The sequence below is a fragment of the Nycticebus coucang genome, chromosome 12, assembly GCF_027406575.1.
Source record: "Nycticebus coucang isolate mNycCou1 chromosome 12, mNycCou1.pri, whole genome shotgun sequence".
NCBI classification, from domain to species: Eukaryota; Metazoa; Chordata; class Mammalia; order Primates; family Lorisidae; genus Nycticebus; species Nycticebus coucang.
This window is the reverse complement of record NC_069791.1, coordinates 29465345-29482697: the sequence shown is the minus strand read 5'-3', so window position 1 is coordinate 29482697 and position 17353 is coordinate 29465345. Positions and strand designations below refer to the sequence as shown.

The following is a 17353-nucleotide window of genomic DNA, read 5'->3' as shown; positions in this document are numbered from 1 at the left end:
ACACTAGTTTGAGCACAAAGGAGGCTGATTAGTTCTTATATCCCCAGAAGAGCCAGGGCCACGCCTGGGGAACGCTGGGAGCAGGAGCCTCCTGGCTCTCTGGTTTTTGCTCTCTGCCTCTCAGCTCCTCTCCTGCTGTTGGCTTCATCTTTTCATCCTGCAGACAACTTCTCTTAGGATTCGGGGATGTAGAAGCAGCAGTTCCAGAGTCTCATGTCCAAGCCTGCTCAGAAAAATCTGAGGGGACTGAGCGTGGTGGCTCACACCTGTAATCCCAGCACTCTGGGAGGCTGAGACAGGTGAATTGTCTGAGTTCAGGAGTTCAAGACGAGCCTGAGCAAGAGTGAGACTCCATCTCTACTAAAAATAGAAAAGACTAGCTGGGAGTTGTGGCAAGCACCTATAGTGCCAGCTTCTTGGGAGGCAAAAGGATCATTTGAGCCCAACAGTTTGAAGTTGCTGTGAGCTATGATGCCACAGCACTCTACCCAAGGCAACAGAATGAGACTCTGTCTCAAAAAAAAAAAAAAAAGGCTCAGCATCTGTGGCTCAAACAGCTAAGGCACCAGCCACATACATCTGAGCTGGCTCATACATTTGAGCCCGGGACCGCCAAACAACAATGACGGCTGCAACCAAAAAATAGCCAAGCGTTGTGGTGGGCGCCTGTAGTCCCAGCTACTAGGGAGATGGAGGCAGGAGAATCACTTGAGGAGTTGGAGGTTGCTGTGAGCTGTGATGCTACCGCACTCTACCTAGGTGACAGCTTGAGGCTCTGTCTCAAAAAAAAAAAAAAAAAAAGATAGAGAAAGAGGCGGGGACGCTGGCCCAGCACCGGTAGCTAAGTGGTGGTTTTGAACCCAGTCTGGGCCCGCCAAACAACAACAAAAATAGCCGGGCATTGTGGGGGGTGCCTGTAGTCCCAGCTACTTGGGAGGCTGAGGCAAGAGAATCACTTAAGCCCAAGAGTTTGAGGTTGCTGTGAGCTGTGACACCACAGCACTCTACTGAGGTTCTGTGAAACTCTGAGTGAGAGTCTGTCTCGGGGGAAAAAAGAAAAGAGGCAGGGACACCATGTGAAGATGGAGGCAGCAATGGGAATTATGCATCTTCAGGCCCAGGAATGCCAGATTGTCGACTGTCACCAGAAACCAGGAGAAAGGCCCAGAACACTCTCCCTCGGTGCCCTCAGAAGGAGCCAGCCGTGCTGACACCTCGGTTTCAGACTGCTAGCCTCCAGAGTTGTGAGAGAACGGATTGCTGTTGTTTTACGCCACTCAGTGTGTGGAATTCTGTTACAGCAGCCCTGAGAAAATGAATACACTGGCCCTCTCTGAAGTCTGAAGGACCATTTGTCTCCTGGCCTCAAAATCACGTAGTTTCCCAAGAAACATTCTCCCAGCTTCTGACTGTATCTCAGCCTCTGTGGGCTTCAAAATGTAGTTCAGGAGCCTGGAAGGAGAAACTGACGCCATCACCATCATGTCTGCCCACCTCACCACGGCCTCCAAGGCACCTGGTTGGCTTTGGCTAACGGAGGGACACACCACTTTTTTACCGATAGGAAGAGAATTCTTTGATTACGGCAATGTCAATCCTGTTAAGTTGGGTGCTTATGTTGCCGTGGAAGCAACTGCTTTGGCATTCTACTTTATGCATTCTTAACTTTGAGCTTTGCTAGAGAGTCAGTACCTAACTTCTGTTGACTTTGCTGCTAATTAACTTAAGTTCCTGAATCTGCAAAGGTGAAGGCCAACCTTCCTGTACCTTTCTGGGGCGTCTACCAGAAGGCCAGAAGACACCTGTCTCTGTGACACTACCTTGTTCCTACCCACGGATAAAATGGATTCAGGTCACAGTGTTCTTTCTGTCCATGGACCCTGCCCCTCAGTCCTAATCGAGGATTAGAACTAACCACGCCTGCTTTCCCTGCTTTATCCCTAAGTGCTGCTCTAATTTTTATTTTATCTTTATTTTTATCCTTTGGAAAGTAAAATACTGGCGGGCGGCGCCTGTGGCTCAGTGAGTAGGGCGCCGGCCCCATATGCCGAGGGTGGCGGGTTCAAACCCAGCCCCGGCCAAACTGCAACAAAAAAATAGCCGGGCGTTGTGGCGGGCGCCTGTAGTCCCGGCTGCTCGGGAGGCTGAGGCAAGAGAATCGCGTAAGCCCAAGAGTTAGAGGTTGCTGTGAGCCGTGTGACGCCACGGCACTCTACCCGAGGGCGGTACAGTGAGACTCTGTCTCTACAAAAAAAAAAAAAAAAAAAAAGAAAGTAAAATACTGGCAACAGATAAAGCTGTTATATAGTGGTTGCTTTAAATTCCCAAGAATACGACCTCCTGGGATTGCATCTGGAGGGCCCCTAATGTTCTGCCGGCTTTGGAAGCAGGAGGGAAGGCAAGCCTAGCAGAGGCACCCATTCCATTCCCGGCTGGTTCTGTAGCTGGTGATCAGAAGACACTCTGCAACAAGTGAAAAAAAAAAAAAAGATTCCCAAGAATACTTGTCCTGGGCAATGCCTGTGGCTCAGCGGGTAGGGCGCTGGCCCCATATACCAAGCGGGTTCAAACTGGCCCCAGCCAAACTGCAACAAAAAAATAGCCAGGCGTTGTGGCGGGCGCCTGTAGTCCCAGCTACTAGGGAGGCTGAGGCAAGAGAATCACCTAAGTCCAAGGAAAAAAAAAAAGTTCTTAGGCATAACTTTTTTGTACCACTAGGTAGTTATGAGCGTCTATTTGTGTGCACGGATGCTTTGCTTCAAATGAGTTGCTTTTACAACACGATAAGCCGCTGCCATATGTTGGGGAAATATCTTGGCCATAATTCACAGGCAATTGACACATTAATAGATTCTCTGCTGGTTCCCATTGTGGAGATTCTGCGTTAGTGGCCTTTGTCTACCATGGATCTGACAGAGAGGAGGATTAGCTCACTGACCGTCAGAGTACAAGTGACCAGGGATTTCATGAAAACAAAGCCAAACAAACAAAGCGGTTTCCACAGGCACCTGGCTGAATAAATTAAACTTGATTGAATCCTCTATCATAACAACAGAAAAGGAGGTAAAATGTGTCTTTCCTAATGAGTTTCTTTACAATAATTTACTATTTCAAACTTGCTATTCCAGGAAAGAAACAGCTAGGTGAGACTCCTTGGACTGGACCTTTGAAGCTCTGTAAAATCTCTGGACGACAGAGGCATTTTGCACACTTCCTCTGAGCAGTGATTGGACTATGTTGCTTCAAAGTCAGGGCTCAAAAACGGACCCCACGCTCTCTTCCTCTGGGCCTGCCGGGGTTCCGAGCGGTCATGCAGGCCTGGGTTCACGGCAGGAGACACCAAATGTGCCAAGAAGGGGAAAGACAGAATTGAAGTAACAGTCTGAAAAGGACTATAAAAATAGGGACAAAAGTTCAGTTTTTACCTGAAAGGAGAAAAAAAAAAAAAAAACAGCACCAAGGTTTATTAATAAGCTTGGGCTCAGCGCCATAACACAGTGGTTATGGTGCCAGCCACATACACTGAGGGTAGTGGGTTCAAACCCAGCCCAGGCCAGCTAAACAACAAAGAGAACTGCAACAAAAATAACCGGGCATTGTGGCGGGCGCCTGTAGTCCCAGCTACTCGGGAGGCTGAGGCAAGAGAATCGCTTAAGCCCAAGAGTTGGAGGTTGCTGTGAGTTGTGACACCAGAGCACTCTACTGAGGGCCACATAGTGAGACTCTGTCTCAAAAAAAAAAGCTTGTCAGAAAAAGAAGCACTGCTGTCACCAAAGTTCATGTTCATTACCTCTGGGTCTTTAGTTTGCTCTGAGTTGTCATTATCAGGCAGCATGTGGTACCCAAATGCAAAAGTACAAAGGAAAAACTTTTCACTTTGTAAAAATGCACATACAGGATCACCAGAGGGCCCTTTGGAAAGGTGAAAGTAGCATGGGTTTAATGGAGTCACTCTTGTCCAAATAGAAATTCCCCTCACCTGCCATTGTGCTCTCTTCCCACTCTAAGTGACCATCAGTGGAGCTACTCCTTTGAAATATATAACAAGGCCGAGTGCAGTGGCTCACACCTATAATTCTAGCACTCTGGGAGGCCGAGGTGAGTGGATCATTTGAGCTCAGGAGTTCGAGATGAGCAAGACCCCGTCTCTAAAAATAGTGGGGTTTAGTGGCCAGCACCTGTAGTCCCAGCTAATCAGGAGGCTGAGGCAAGAGGATTGCTTGAGCCCAAGAGTTTGATGATGCTGTGACCTATGACACCATGGCACTCTACCAAGGGTGACAAAATGAAACTGTTGCCAAAAATTTATTTTAAAATGACGTATGTGTATATATATAAATTATATATGTATATGTGAAATATATGAGTGTGTATATATGTCTATATATATATATATATATATATATATATAAACAAAGGCAGCAGGGGAGGCTCCAGAAGAATAGGGTTAAAATACTCTGAGATTAAAATATTACAGAGGAGTCAAATGGAAACTGAAGTTAGCATTTGCCCACTAGAACATTTACAGTATGTTGTATCCCAAAGATCGTCCATAAATTTGCCATACATAGAGAAAATGAGAAATTGTAGCTAAGTGTTACATTATTACAAAATATTCATTACAAAATTTTACAAAGAGGTGGCTAATACATAGAGAATATTTTTTTCCCAGCTGCTCGGGAGGGTGAGGCAAGAGAATTGCTTAGGCCCAGGAGTTGGAGGTTGCTGTGAGCTGTGTGAGGCCACGGGACTCTACCGAGGGCCATAAAGTGAAACTCTGTCCCTACAAAAACAAACAAACAAAAAAAGAGTATATATATATATTTTTTTGGTTTTTGGCCAGGGCTAGGTTTGAACCTGCCACCTCCGGCATATGGGAACGGCGCCCTCCTTCTTGAGCCACAGGCGCCGCCCACATAGAGAATATTTTATAAATGTTTTATAAAATTTTCCAATGAGTTATTTTGTAAGTAATGGCTCATTTAGCTACAATTTCCCATTTACCCTACGTATGGCAACTTTATGGGAGACCTTTGTGACACCCTGTAGTTGACCAGAGACTATTAGCTATTCGTGTTGATTGATGTAGGTTTGATGTTTTGGTTTTTTTTGACAGTTTCACTATGTTGCCCTTGGTAGAGTGCGGTGAAATCACAGCTCACAGCAACCTCAAACTCTTGGGCTTAAGCAATTCTCTTGCCTCAGCCTCCCAGGTAGCTGGGACTACAGGTGCCTGCCACAATGCCTGGCTATTTTTGTTGTTGTGTTGTCATTGCTGTTTAGCAGGCCCAGGTGGGGTTCGAACCCACCAGCCCCGGTGTATGTGACCAGTGCCCTAACCACTGAGCTAGGGGAGCTGAGCCATAGTTTTGATGTTTGATTTCTTATGGGATCAGGGTGCCCAGCCCAAACAGAAAGCGATGAAGGGTCATATAGAGCAGAATAAATAAAGCACATGAAACCGCAAGAGAGGGGCAGAGAGGCCGTGTGTGTGGTGAGAATACACTCCAGAAAACTATTATTGCTGCCGCTTCCTAAGCTGTATACTTCAGTTTCCTCATCTGTAATTTAGGGCTATAATACCACTATCTTTTTTTTTTTTTTTTTTTTGCAGTTTTTGGCCGGTGCTGGGTTTGAACCTGCCACCTCTGGCATATGGGGTCAGCGCCCTACTCCTTTGAGCCTCAGCCGCCGCCCTGTAATACCACTATCTTAGGGCAATTGCAGAAGGTAAATAAAATGTATTTGTAAAGGTGAGCGCATGAGACATAGTGTGCACTTCGAGATATGAATTTTCTATGTTTTCCTTTGAGATAAGCCACAATTGTGAAGGGGAACAGGTTAAGGAGGGCAACTGGGCACCTAAGGAGGGATTTGGAGTATGGCCGAATTTAGTGTTGGCTACTTTAACTAATTAATAAAAGATCTTCTTTAGATCACTATTATAAACAGTTCTGAACCTCAATGGGGGCTTTTGATGAACTTTTCCTGTAAACTGTTAGATGGTAAATATTTTAAGCCTTGTAGTAAATATTTTTACTCTCTATTGCAAGAACTCATTCCAGCCCTTGTAGCAGAAAAGCACCCACAGACAATATGTAATGAGAATGGCAGCGTTCCAATAAAACTTTATTTAGGAACACAGATTTGAATTTCATGTACTTTTTAATGTACCATGAACTATTCTTTTTTATTTTTTTCAACTATTTATAAATGTAAAACCACTCTTAGCTCATAGGCCATACAAAAACAGGTGGTGGAGCTAGATTTGGCCCATAGGCTGAAATTTGCTGACGTTTGTTTTGGACACTGGATTATTTTCTTTTTTTTTTTTTTCAGTTTTTGGCTGGGGCCGGGCTTGAACCCACTACCTCCGGCATATGGTGTCAGCACCCAAAACCCTTTGAGCCACAGGCGCTGCCCTGGATTATTTTCTTCACATTCATTATCTCCTTTAATTCTCATGCCAACCTGATGTGAGGATGGGGACTCATTTTACAGGAAAGTAAACTGACCTTAGGATCAGCTGTGTGTCCTTGGGCAAATTTCTTTTTTTTTTTGGTTTTTGGCCAGGGCTGGGTTTGAACCCGCTACCTCTGGCATATGGGACCGGCGCCCTACTCCTTGAGCCACAGGCACCGCCATTGGGCAAATTTCTTAACTTCCCCAAGAAAGCTTTTTCTTTTTTTTGTAGAGACAGAGTCTCACTGTACTGCCCTCGGGTAGAGTGTCATGGTGTCACACGGCTCACAGCAACCTCTAACTCTTGGGCTTACGCGATTCTCTTGCCTCAGCCTCCCGAGTAGCTGGGACTACAGGCGCCCGCCACAACGCCCGGCTATTTTTCTGTTGCATTTTGGCCGGGGCTGGGTTTGAACCCACCACCCTCAGCATATGGGGCCGGCGCCCTACTCACTGAGCCACAGGCGCCGCCCCCAAGAAAGCTTTTTCAACCTCAGTTTCTCTTCTACCTTGTAGGCTTAGTATAAGGATTAAATGAATTACAACACATGAAGCATTTAGAGCAGTGGCTAGCATGTAGGACCTAATAAATACTAATGGCCCTTTCCCAAGTACTAAAAACTCTTCTACAACATGAATTTTTTTTTTTTTTTTTGTAGAGGCAGAGTCTCACTTTACAGCCCTCGGTAGAGTGCCGTGGCCTCACACAGCTCACAGCAACCTCCAACTCCTGGGCTTAAGCGATTCTCCTGCCTCAGCCTCCCGAGTAGCTGGGACCATAGGCGCCCGCCACAACGCCCGGCTATTTCTTGGTTGCAGTTTGGCCGGGGCTGGGTTTGAACCCGCCACCCTCGGTATATGGGGCCGGCGCCTTACCGACTGAGCCACAGGCGCCGCCCTCTACAACATGAATTTTAATGACAGCATACCATTCCATGGACTTTCATGATTTATTTAGCAGTCTCTAATATTGGACATTGAACTTATCCTTTATTTTCTTATTTAACAGGAGCTCATTATTATCTCATGGACATTATTTTTAAAGTAGGGATAAATGAAAAATTGCTCATAATGCCATTACACGGAGATTATAACTATTGTTCTCAGTATTATATATACATTTTCCAGGCTTGTTATTACCATTAAATAAAGCTGAGGTTGGGCGGCACCTGTGGCTCAGTGGGTAGGGCACTGACCCCATAAATACAGGGTGGCGGGTTCCAGCCCAGCCCTGGTCAAATTGCAACAACAACAAAAAAACATAGCCGGGCATTGTGGCAGGTGCCTGTGGTCTCAGCTACTCAGGAGGCTGAGGCAAGAGAATTGCGTAGGCCCGGCCAGGAGTTCAAAGTTGCTGTGAGCTGTGTGATGCCACGGCACTCTACCGAGGGCGATAAAATAAGACTCTAAACTAAGACTCTGTCTCTACAAAAAATAAATAAATAAATAAATAAATAAAAGGAAAAAAATAAACTAAGACTCTGTCTCTACAAAAAAAAATAAATAAAAGAAAAAAAATAAAAAATGTTCACTTGTCACAATGATTAAGGTCTTCTCCTAAGGTTCTGCAGTTAGAATTGCTGTGTCTGAATTCTATCATCCTATTTTAACTTCTGCTTTCCCACTGGTCTCACACCTATTCCCATATGGAGATTGTGCTGACCATCTGGTCCTCTTGGTATTATATTTCTTACTGTAAGACTATAAATTGGCAGCTGGTTTGCACATCAGTCTCTTAGGAGTTTGGTTACTGTTAGCTCCCACTGTGATCATCTGGGTAATCACCTCTTTTGCCTTAGCAAAGTAAGGAGTTTGGGGATCTCCAAAACTGAGAACTTGGGCATTATGGCCCAAATAAAGGAACACAATACTTTCTGAGAAACCAGTCAAACCCAACCAGCCTCCTTCTCTAACAACTTTATTATGCTTTCATTAAGTGCCATACCAATTATAAGTGATGACTAGTGTTTATCATTTAAAACGGCAAACAACTCTAAATGGCTTGGTAGAGGGCAAGTTCAGACATTATTGCTACAAAATGGCTGAAAGCAGAAGCCCCTTTGCAGTGAATGTTATTTGAAGTTTTGAAGTGTGGACTTTAGTTATACATGATGTGCCTCTTCCACCGTCAAAATAGCCTTTCATACTTCTTGTTTATGTTATCAGGGAGTCAGCATGGAGGCTTCAGAACTCCAATTTTAATTTGTTCTTGATTAAACCTTGGTTTACAGAACTAGGGTAATTTTTCACATTATTAAGAAAAAGCTGAAATATTGTAATAATGGATTTTCTGTGAGTGTAAAAACATCCATAGTTGATATAAATTTCTAAAAATCTCAACATAATGTATTTGGCTTCTTTTCTGATTATGCTTTGAATCACACACCTACTAGACTGTAAATGTGACTGATTTGAAAAGAACATTGAAGGCCTGGCGCAGTGGCTCACGCCTGTAATCCCAGCACTCTGGGAGGCCAAGATGGGCAGATTGGTTGATCTCATGAGTTCAAGACCAGCCTGAGCAAAATTACCAGACCCCCCAAGACCTCATCTCTACTAAAAATGGAAAAACTAGCCTAGCTGGGCATTATGGCAGGTGCCTGTGGTCCCAGCTACTCAAGAGTCTAAGGCAGGAGGATCACTTGAGCCCAGGAGTTTGAGGTTGCCGTGAGTTATGATGATGTCACAGCACTCTACCCAGGACAATAGAATGAGACTCAGTCAAAAAAAAAAAAAAAGAAACAAAGAAACAAAGAAAAAGACCAATACAATCCATGATCCGATATTCTTACTACTATGTCTACTACGGGCAATAAAAAGCAACTTGGGTGCACTTGAGTTATGAAGACGAGTGTTTGTAGCCCTGGAAATGACAAGATGTATGAACCGGTACATCTGATAATGGCAGAAGGTGTGCAGCGTGTGGGCACTGCCCTTTCATCTGTGGCAGGGCCAAAGCAGAGACACGGAGACCTTCATACAAACAGGAAAACACCTTACCACCTGGGAGTCAGCGGCAGGTTCAGGCACATCCATTCCTCTGGCATTTGAGCAGCTGGTTTCCACAGCATTAACTCAGAACAGCAGGGGTAAAAGAGTCAGATTAAAAACCAATAAAACAGTAGTCTCCTCATATCACCCCCAACTTCCTTCTGCTCCACCTACAAACAAACAAAAAACAGAATGTGCCACTTTGTCAGCTAGACACCAAAATCTTCTTTTGCTTTATCTATGTAATTCCAATGAAAAATTAGAAAGGTTAAGTGCTTTCAAAATACACAAAATGAAGCATTTATCAAACACTTACACTATATTCCATGCATTATAATGTCCATGATTTCATTTTGTTTCATCTCAAAACAGTTCTGGAGGTCAGACGCGGTGGTTCACACCTGTAATCCCAGCACTCTGGGAGGCTGAGGCAGATAGATCGCTTGAGCTCAGGAGTTCAAGACCGGCCTGAGCAAGAGTGAGACTCCACCTCTAATAAAAGAGAAAAACTAGCCAGGCGGCTGGGCGTGGTGGCTCACGCCTGTAGTCCCAGTGCTGTGGGAGGCCGAGGCGGGTGGATTGCCTGAGCTCAGAGGTTCAAGACCCATATGAGCAGCAGTGAGCCAGAGAAAGACCCCGTCTCTACTAACAACATCAAAAACAGCCAGCACCACAGGAGAAAGAAGAAAATCAACAGAAAAGGAGTACCTCAAACAAAAGAAGAATGAACAAGCACACCGAAATTAAAAATAAAAAAAAAAAAAAGAAAAAAGGAAAACTAGCCAGGCATTGTGATGGTGCCTGTGGTCCCAGCTAATCAGGAGGCTGAGGCAAGAGGAATGCTTGAACCCAGGAGTTTGAGGTTGCAGTGAGCTATGATGCCACAGCACTCTACCCAGGGTGACATAATGAGACTCTGTCTCAAAGAAAACAAAAAACGGTTCTTGAAAACAGCTTCTCAGCAGCCCCAGAAGATGAGGCTTAGGATGATTAGGCAACTAAACCAAAACCAAATGTCATAACTGGTGGGGATCAAATTAAAACAGCTTTCTCACCCTCAAAGGCAGGTCCTTCCCACTGTGGCACTGCAACGTGTCGGCAGCACAGTTGACGAGCTTGCATGACCCGCTTAGCAACAGCGGGCAGCTGAGCAGAAAGCAATTGCAGGAGGCAGAGCCAAGAGGAAAACTGCTGAGCAAGCTGGAGGAGGCGGAGAGGGAGGAGGCGCTGCCTCAGGCTGCAGTGTCATTTAGCTCCGTCTTCCCTCAGTAGGCAGAGGTGTGTCCCTCAAACATTCACTCCCCCTGCTTGGGCACAATAGACTTGGGGGGACAATGGATAAATTTCCTCTGTGGTGGTGAGGGCCCAGGGCCACCCCTGAGGAGTACAGAAAGAACAGGGTGACAGAAGGGCCACCAGCAGGACACACAGAGTGAACCAGAGTCCACATCCAGCTGCGACCTGCTGGAGGGAGGTGCACAAAGGCCTTCCAGGTACCCAGAAGTGACACCCTCTTCAGACGGCATCCTTTGGGCAGAGATAATGCATTGCCTGAGCAGCTGGGTCTCCTGAAAACGAAAGGCTTGGGTGTTTGGGGTTTGGGTTTCTTTGTTTCTGCAGGTACTCAATGTTGGCTGGAAGTAAAGGTAGAGGAAGTATTTCCAAGATGGGGACTGTGTTACCCACCCCCTCACTTCCACCTTTCATTCGGAAAAGCCACAAAAGTGAGGCCCCGCATCTGTGTGAAAGGAGTGAGGGAGCAAAGGGAAGCGGCAAGTCTGTGGACATGTGTGAGTGCACGCCTGCTTCGGCCCCACGTGCCCGTGGGGGCTGTGAAGGCAGGTGAAGTAGAGGAAGAGGAAGGGAGGTGGCAGTGGTAGAGATTTGATTCTCGCTGGGCTGAGTCTTTTTTTCGGAGTTGCAGCTGTGTTTTGGGGCAACTCACTATTGACACGGAGTATAAAAAGAGGTAGCCAGCAGCGGAGCAGGGATTCAGAGTTCCGAGAAAGAAAATGGTGACTTCAGCCCTTTCTTTCTTTTCCCTACAGAGCCTACCATCTGGGGACAGAGATATGGACAAGTCCTTCATTGTAATATTAAGAGCTGATGTCTGGCATGACAGATGGAAACACTATTGGCTCTAGAACTCAGAGGGGCACTGAATTTGGTGTAGAGGCAGGCAGGGATCCAATTTTTCTATTTATCTACCGCTGGGTAATGAATTACCTAAACGGTAGCAGTGTAAAAACAACAAATGCTTGTTATCTCACAATTTTGAGTGGAATTGTGAGATTAATATTCACAGGAGTATGGGTGTGGTTAGCTGGGTGCTTCCTGGCTGCAGGTCTTTCCTAAGGTTGCAGCTGGGGCTGCTATCTCATCTGAAGGCTCAACAGAGGAGGAACTGATTCCAATCTTCCTCACATGGTTGGGGCAGGATTCAGCTTGTTGAAGGCTATTGTCAGAGAACCTCTCTGTGTTCCTTCTCCCCAGCCTTCCTCACAGCACAGTTCATGACATGGCTGCTGACTTTTTGCAGAGCAAGCAAAAACAGTCCCCAGAAAGAGATATCAATCTTTATATAACCTAATCTCAGAAGTGGTATCTCATCACTTAGTGGTTCTATTCAGAATGGCATAAATAAATCCAGTACACTTAAGGCAAAGGCATCGCACAGGGCCAGGAATACCAGGTCTATGTATCACAAGGTCACTGGGGGCCATTATATAGGCCATATGTCACAGTATCCAAATTGACACCTGAACAGTGACAAGAGTTAGCCAGGTATGAGTAACAGGAGGGAGCTGAAGACTGGCAGGCCAGTGAGGGGCAGCTGTCATTCAGTGTAGCCAAGCAGAGAGAGGTTCATATGGGTGGAGTTGTATATGAAGGGGCCAGAAGGGCCCAGAAGGTGGGAGATCTTTCAACCCAGATTTGTGAAACTGGACTAGGGAAGCATAGGGAACTTAATGCTGGAGGCTAAAATTTCAGATTTGAATTTAGAGAGGTGACACTGCTAAGGGGAGAATGGATTGGAGGGAGTCTTTGAGCAGAGGAAGGGCAGCCAGTGGCGTCTGAATGGAGATAGTACCTGGAGAGGTGGAAGGGAGCGCAGTGCTGTGGGAGAGCTGGCGTGTTAGGATTAGGAAATGACTGCTTACTGTCTGTCTTCCTCCTCCCAGTAGCTGAGGCCAGAGGCCCCTACCATAACACCTGGCTAATATTTCTTTTTCTCTTTTTATTAGAGATGGGGGGATGGGATGGGTGGGGGACTCACTCTTCCTCAGGCTGGTCTTGAACCTCTGACCTCAAGCGATCATCCTGTCTCAGCCTCCCAGAGTGATACAATTACAGGTGTGAGCCACTGCTCCAGCCCTCAAAGCATTATTTAATATTTTAGAAGTTAAAACTGCCATTTCCAAACTCCATTAAAGAACAAAATGTAGACAAGCATTTGTTTGTTTTTAGAGTCAAGGTCTCCCTCTGTGGCCCAGACTGGAGTGCAGTGATGTAGCACTGCGGCTTCCAACTCCTGAGCTCAAGATATCCTCCCACCTGGGCCTCCCAGGGTGGCAGGATTACAGGCATGAGCTCCGAAGCCGGTCACCATAGGCATTTAGATCCTAAGTTCCCTGAAGTCAGTCTTTGTAGCAACAACTTAAGAATCACTTGGTAGGCTTTTTAAAATAGAGATTTCAGCCGGCATTGGTGGCTCACGACTGTAGTCCCAGCTACTTGGGAGGCTGAGACAGGAAGATCACTTGAACACAGGAGTTTGGGGTTGCTGTGAGCTAGGCTGAAGCTACTGCATTGTAACCTGGGCAATGGAGTGAGGTGGCTCATGCCTGTAATCCCAGCACTTTGGGAGGCCAAAGCAGGTGGATCAACTGAGCTCAGAAGTTTAGCCTGAAATCAGACCAGCCTGAGCAAGAGCCAAACCCAATTTCTACTAAAAATAGAAAGGTCAGCCAGGCATGTGATGGGCACCTGTAATCCCAGCTTCTGGGAAGGCTGAGGTAGGAGGATTGCTTGAGCCCAGGAGTTTGAGGTTATTGTGAACTATGACACCACAGCACTCTACCCAGAGTGATAGAGTGAGACTCTGTCTCAAAAATAAATGAATAGGCTCGGTGCCTGTGGCTCAAGCAGCTAAGGCGCCAGCCACATACACCAGAGTTGGCGGGTTCGAATCCAGCCCTGGCCTGCCAAACAACAATCACAACTGCAGCCAAAAAATAGCCGGGCATTGTGGTGGGCACCTGTGGTCCCAGCTACACGGGAGGCTGAGACAGGAGAATCGCTTAAGCCCAGGAGTTGGAGGTTGCTGTGAGCTGTGATGCCACAGGACTCTACCCAGGGCAACAGCTGGAGGCTCGTCTTTTTTTTTTTTTTTTGAGACAGAATCTCACTTTGTTGCCCTCGGTAGAGTGCTGTGGCGTCACAGCTCATAGTAACCTTCAGCTCTTGGGCCTAGGCGATTCTCCTGCCTCAGCCTCCTGAAGTAGCTGGGACTACAGGCGCCTGCCACAACGCTCGGCTATTTTTTTTTTTTTTTTTTGACCGGGGCTGAGTTTGAACCCACCACCTCTGGCATACGGGGCCGGCGCCCTACCCCTTTGAGCCACAGGCGCCACCCTGCTCGGCTATTTTTTTTGTTGCAGTTTGGCCAGGGCCGGATTTGAACCTGTCGCCCTAGGTATATGGGGCCGGTGCCCTACTGACTGAGCCACAGGCACTGCCCCGAGGCTCTGTCTCAAAAAAAGAATAAATGAATGAATAAATAAACAAACTTTATCACCGACAGTAGAGTACTGTGATGTCACACAGCTCACAGCAACCTCCAACTCCTGGGCTTAGGCGATTCTCTTGCCTCAGCCTCCAGAGTAGCTGGGACTATGGGTGCCCACCACAATGCCCGGCTATTTTATTGTTGCAGTTTTGGCTGGGGCTGGGTTTGAACCTGCCACCCTCGGTATATGGGGCCAGCGCCCTGCCCACTAAGCCACAAGTGCTGCCCAATAAATAAACTTTTAAAAAATTTAAAAAAAGAAATTCAAAAATCATGGCTCGGTACCCATAGCTCAGTGGTTAGGGCACTGGCCACCTATACCAGGGCTGGCAGGTTTGAATCCAGCCCAGACCTGCTAAACAACAATGACAACTACAACAAAAAAAGTAGCCAGGCGTTGTGGCGGGCCTATAGTCCCAGCTACTTAGGAGGCTGAGGCAAGAAAATTGCGTAAGCCCATGAGTTTGAGTTTGTGTGAGCTGGGACGCCATGGCACTCTACCAAGGGTAACCTACTGAGACTCTGTCTCAAAAAAAGAAAATCAAAATAAATAAAATAAAATACAGATTCTGGGTAGGCCCTAGCTCTATAAAATTAATCTCTCAAGGGTGAGGCAGGGAATACTATTTTTTTTTTTTAAATGTGAAGTGATTTTGAAGTGTAACAAGGTTTTAAAAATGTGTGTGGGGGGATGTGGGGATGGATAGAGTCACACCTATTGGATACAGTGCAAACTATCTGGTTGAAGGGCACATTTATAACTTTGATTTAATCTGTACAAAAACAAAATATGTAAAGAAAACACGTGTACCCTCTACTATTCTGAAATGATTTTTTTCTTTTTTTCTGGCTTTTATTATTACTTTTAATTGACACATAATTGTACATATTGTATAGTGTGATGTAATGTGATATTACCATACAGCTATCCAAGGAGTAATAATCATCAAATTGAGGTAATTAACATGTCCATCATCTGAAGGGTTTTGACATCCTTCATTTAAATTTCTAAGAACCATGGGTTTATATTTGACTTAACCCTTTTAGGAGAAATACAGTGGCAAAAAAAAAAACAAAACGATCCCATAGACTGTTAAATCGTTAGAAGACAATTATTAAGTTTCAGATTTTAATAGGAAATTTAAAGCAGTCAAGAAAATAAACTCCCTGCAAAGTTTTAAAAAACAACTATAAAACACAGGCTGTGTGTTTATTATCAAAAATGCTGATGACTATAATTAGCACAATAAATTGAGTTGAGAGTAAATGAGAACTAGAATAATAAATAAAATTGTCTGTAAACATTTGACAATCAGCATCCTCCTGGGTACGGTTTGTAAAAGAACCCAGTGGATAAGTGAAGAGGGAACAGCTCCTGGCTCTGAGGGGGTGAGAAGTTTTCACTGTTTCATGGTCAAAGAAGGTCCCCAGCTGACCAACCTCGAACGGTGGAGAGACTGCCTCGTCTCCTCCCCGCTCTTCTTTGTCCTTGAAAGTTAACGTTAAGGGTGGCGCCTATGGCTCAAGGAGTAGGGCGCCGGTCCCATATGCCAGAGGTGGCGGGTTCAAACCCAGCCCCGGCCAAAAAACCAAAAAACAAGAAAGTTAACTTTGATTCTCCAAAGTTGATTAGAAGACCCTTCCAGGTCCTCAGGGATCCCTGGCCAGGTAAGCTCCACAATCAACAGCAGCCTTTCTAGCACAAAGTCTCTAGAGCTTTCCACAGGCTTCCTGTTCAGCCTTCCCTCTCCAGGCTGGCAGGGACCCCCAGGGACCAGTCTGCCACCTCCCGAAAGAATCCTGCCAAGTTCTCCACTTGGCCCTCCCCCTTTTCCATGACTGAGTTTAAATAATTTTTTCAGTCCTTGTAGTTTTAGAGATAAGAATACAGGTTTTCATTTGCTCTAAAAGATTTATTCTCCATCAGAAAATGAAAGTAAACACAGGGGAGCTGGTAAGTCACAATTCCTCCCCTCCTAAACCTTGCTCAGGGATAGTCTCTAGAAAGGTGTAGATCCTTACAACTTTTTTTTTCTTATTTTGAGACAGATTCTCACCCTGGGTAGAGTACTATGGCATCATAGCTCACAGCAACCTCAAACTCCTGGGCTCAAGTGAGCCTCCTGCCTCAGCCTCCCGAGTAGTTGGGACTACAGGCGCCTGCCACAACACCCAGCCCAGCTGCTCACATCTTAAGGTCGAATCATACCAAACAACCATTGCCCCTTGGTGCCTACTCACTGGCAGAATGTGCCTATTTCATTGGTCTTCTCTCCCACGCAGGAGTTCCCTGGACTCCATAGAGTATTTCTTCAAAATTAGTCCAATCTCGATCTAATTAGTCCCCAAAGAGATGTAGATAAAATGAGATACCATTTTTGTTCTATCTAGAGGGTAAAAAAAATTTAAAAAAAAAGAAAAAAGTAAAAAGTGAAGCCAGAACGAAAGCAGATGTGGTGAGAATAAGATGGAGTCTGTCAGGCCAAGGCAGACAAGACACAGCTGGTATGGTTGGTTTAGGTCCTACCCGACCTTCACCTGCCCCTGTCTTGCTGTTTTGCAAATTTAGCTCCCACCCTGAAGATGCCTATCTTGAGTAGTTTAGGTGGATTGATTTAGGAGATCAACTTTTGAATTGAAATGTTGTTTTGAGTCATGAGTTACACTGATTATTGTTTACTATGGGTCCTGGCTTCTGCCAATTTTTATTTAAGATAACGGTTAACATGGTCTTCACTTTGAACTTAAATGTTTACAACTATAATGTAGGAAATGGAAAATCAGAACAGTCTTGGACAGGCTACTCGCACTGTTTTCCAGAATCCCGGTTTGGTGGACCTATCCCCGGCTCTGCATAAGGGCGGACAGTGACAGGTAGCCCAACCCAGTTCCTCCAGTAACAGGATAATAACCCAGTTTTATCCCGTTTTGGCCAGTGTGCTGGGAAGCTGACTTACTTTTGTGCTGCTGGAAGGGGTCTGAACCTAGAGCCTAAATATGTGCATATCCTTCAACTCAGCAATCCCATTTCTAGGAAAATATCCTGAGGAAATAATCAAGAGATACAGTCAAGGATTTATGAACAAAAGATATTCATTGCAGAGCCGTAAT

General features: G+C 45.6%; 1 non-coding gene across 1 annotated transcript; it reads left to right on the top strand.

Moving 5' to 3' along the window:
• Nucleotides 1-2334: 2334 nt before the first annotated feature.
• Nucleotides 2335-2474, top strand: LOC128562993 (small nucleolar RNA SNORA7). The gene has a single exon (XR_008373671.1). It is a non-coding gene; the product is annotated as a small nucleolar RNA SNORA7 (small nucleolar RNA).
• The last annotated feature ends 14879 nt before the right edge of the window (nt 2475-17353 follow it).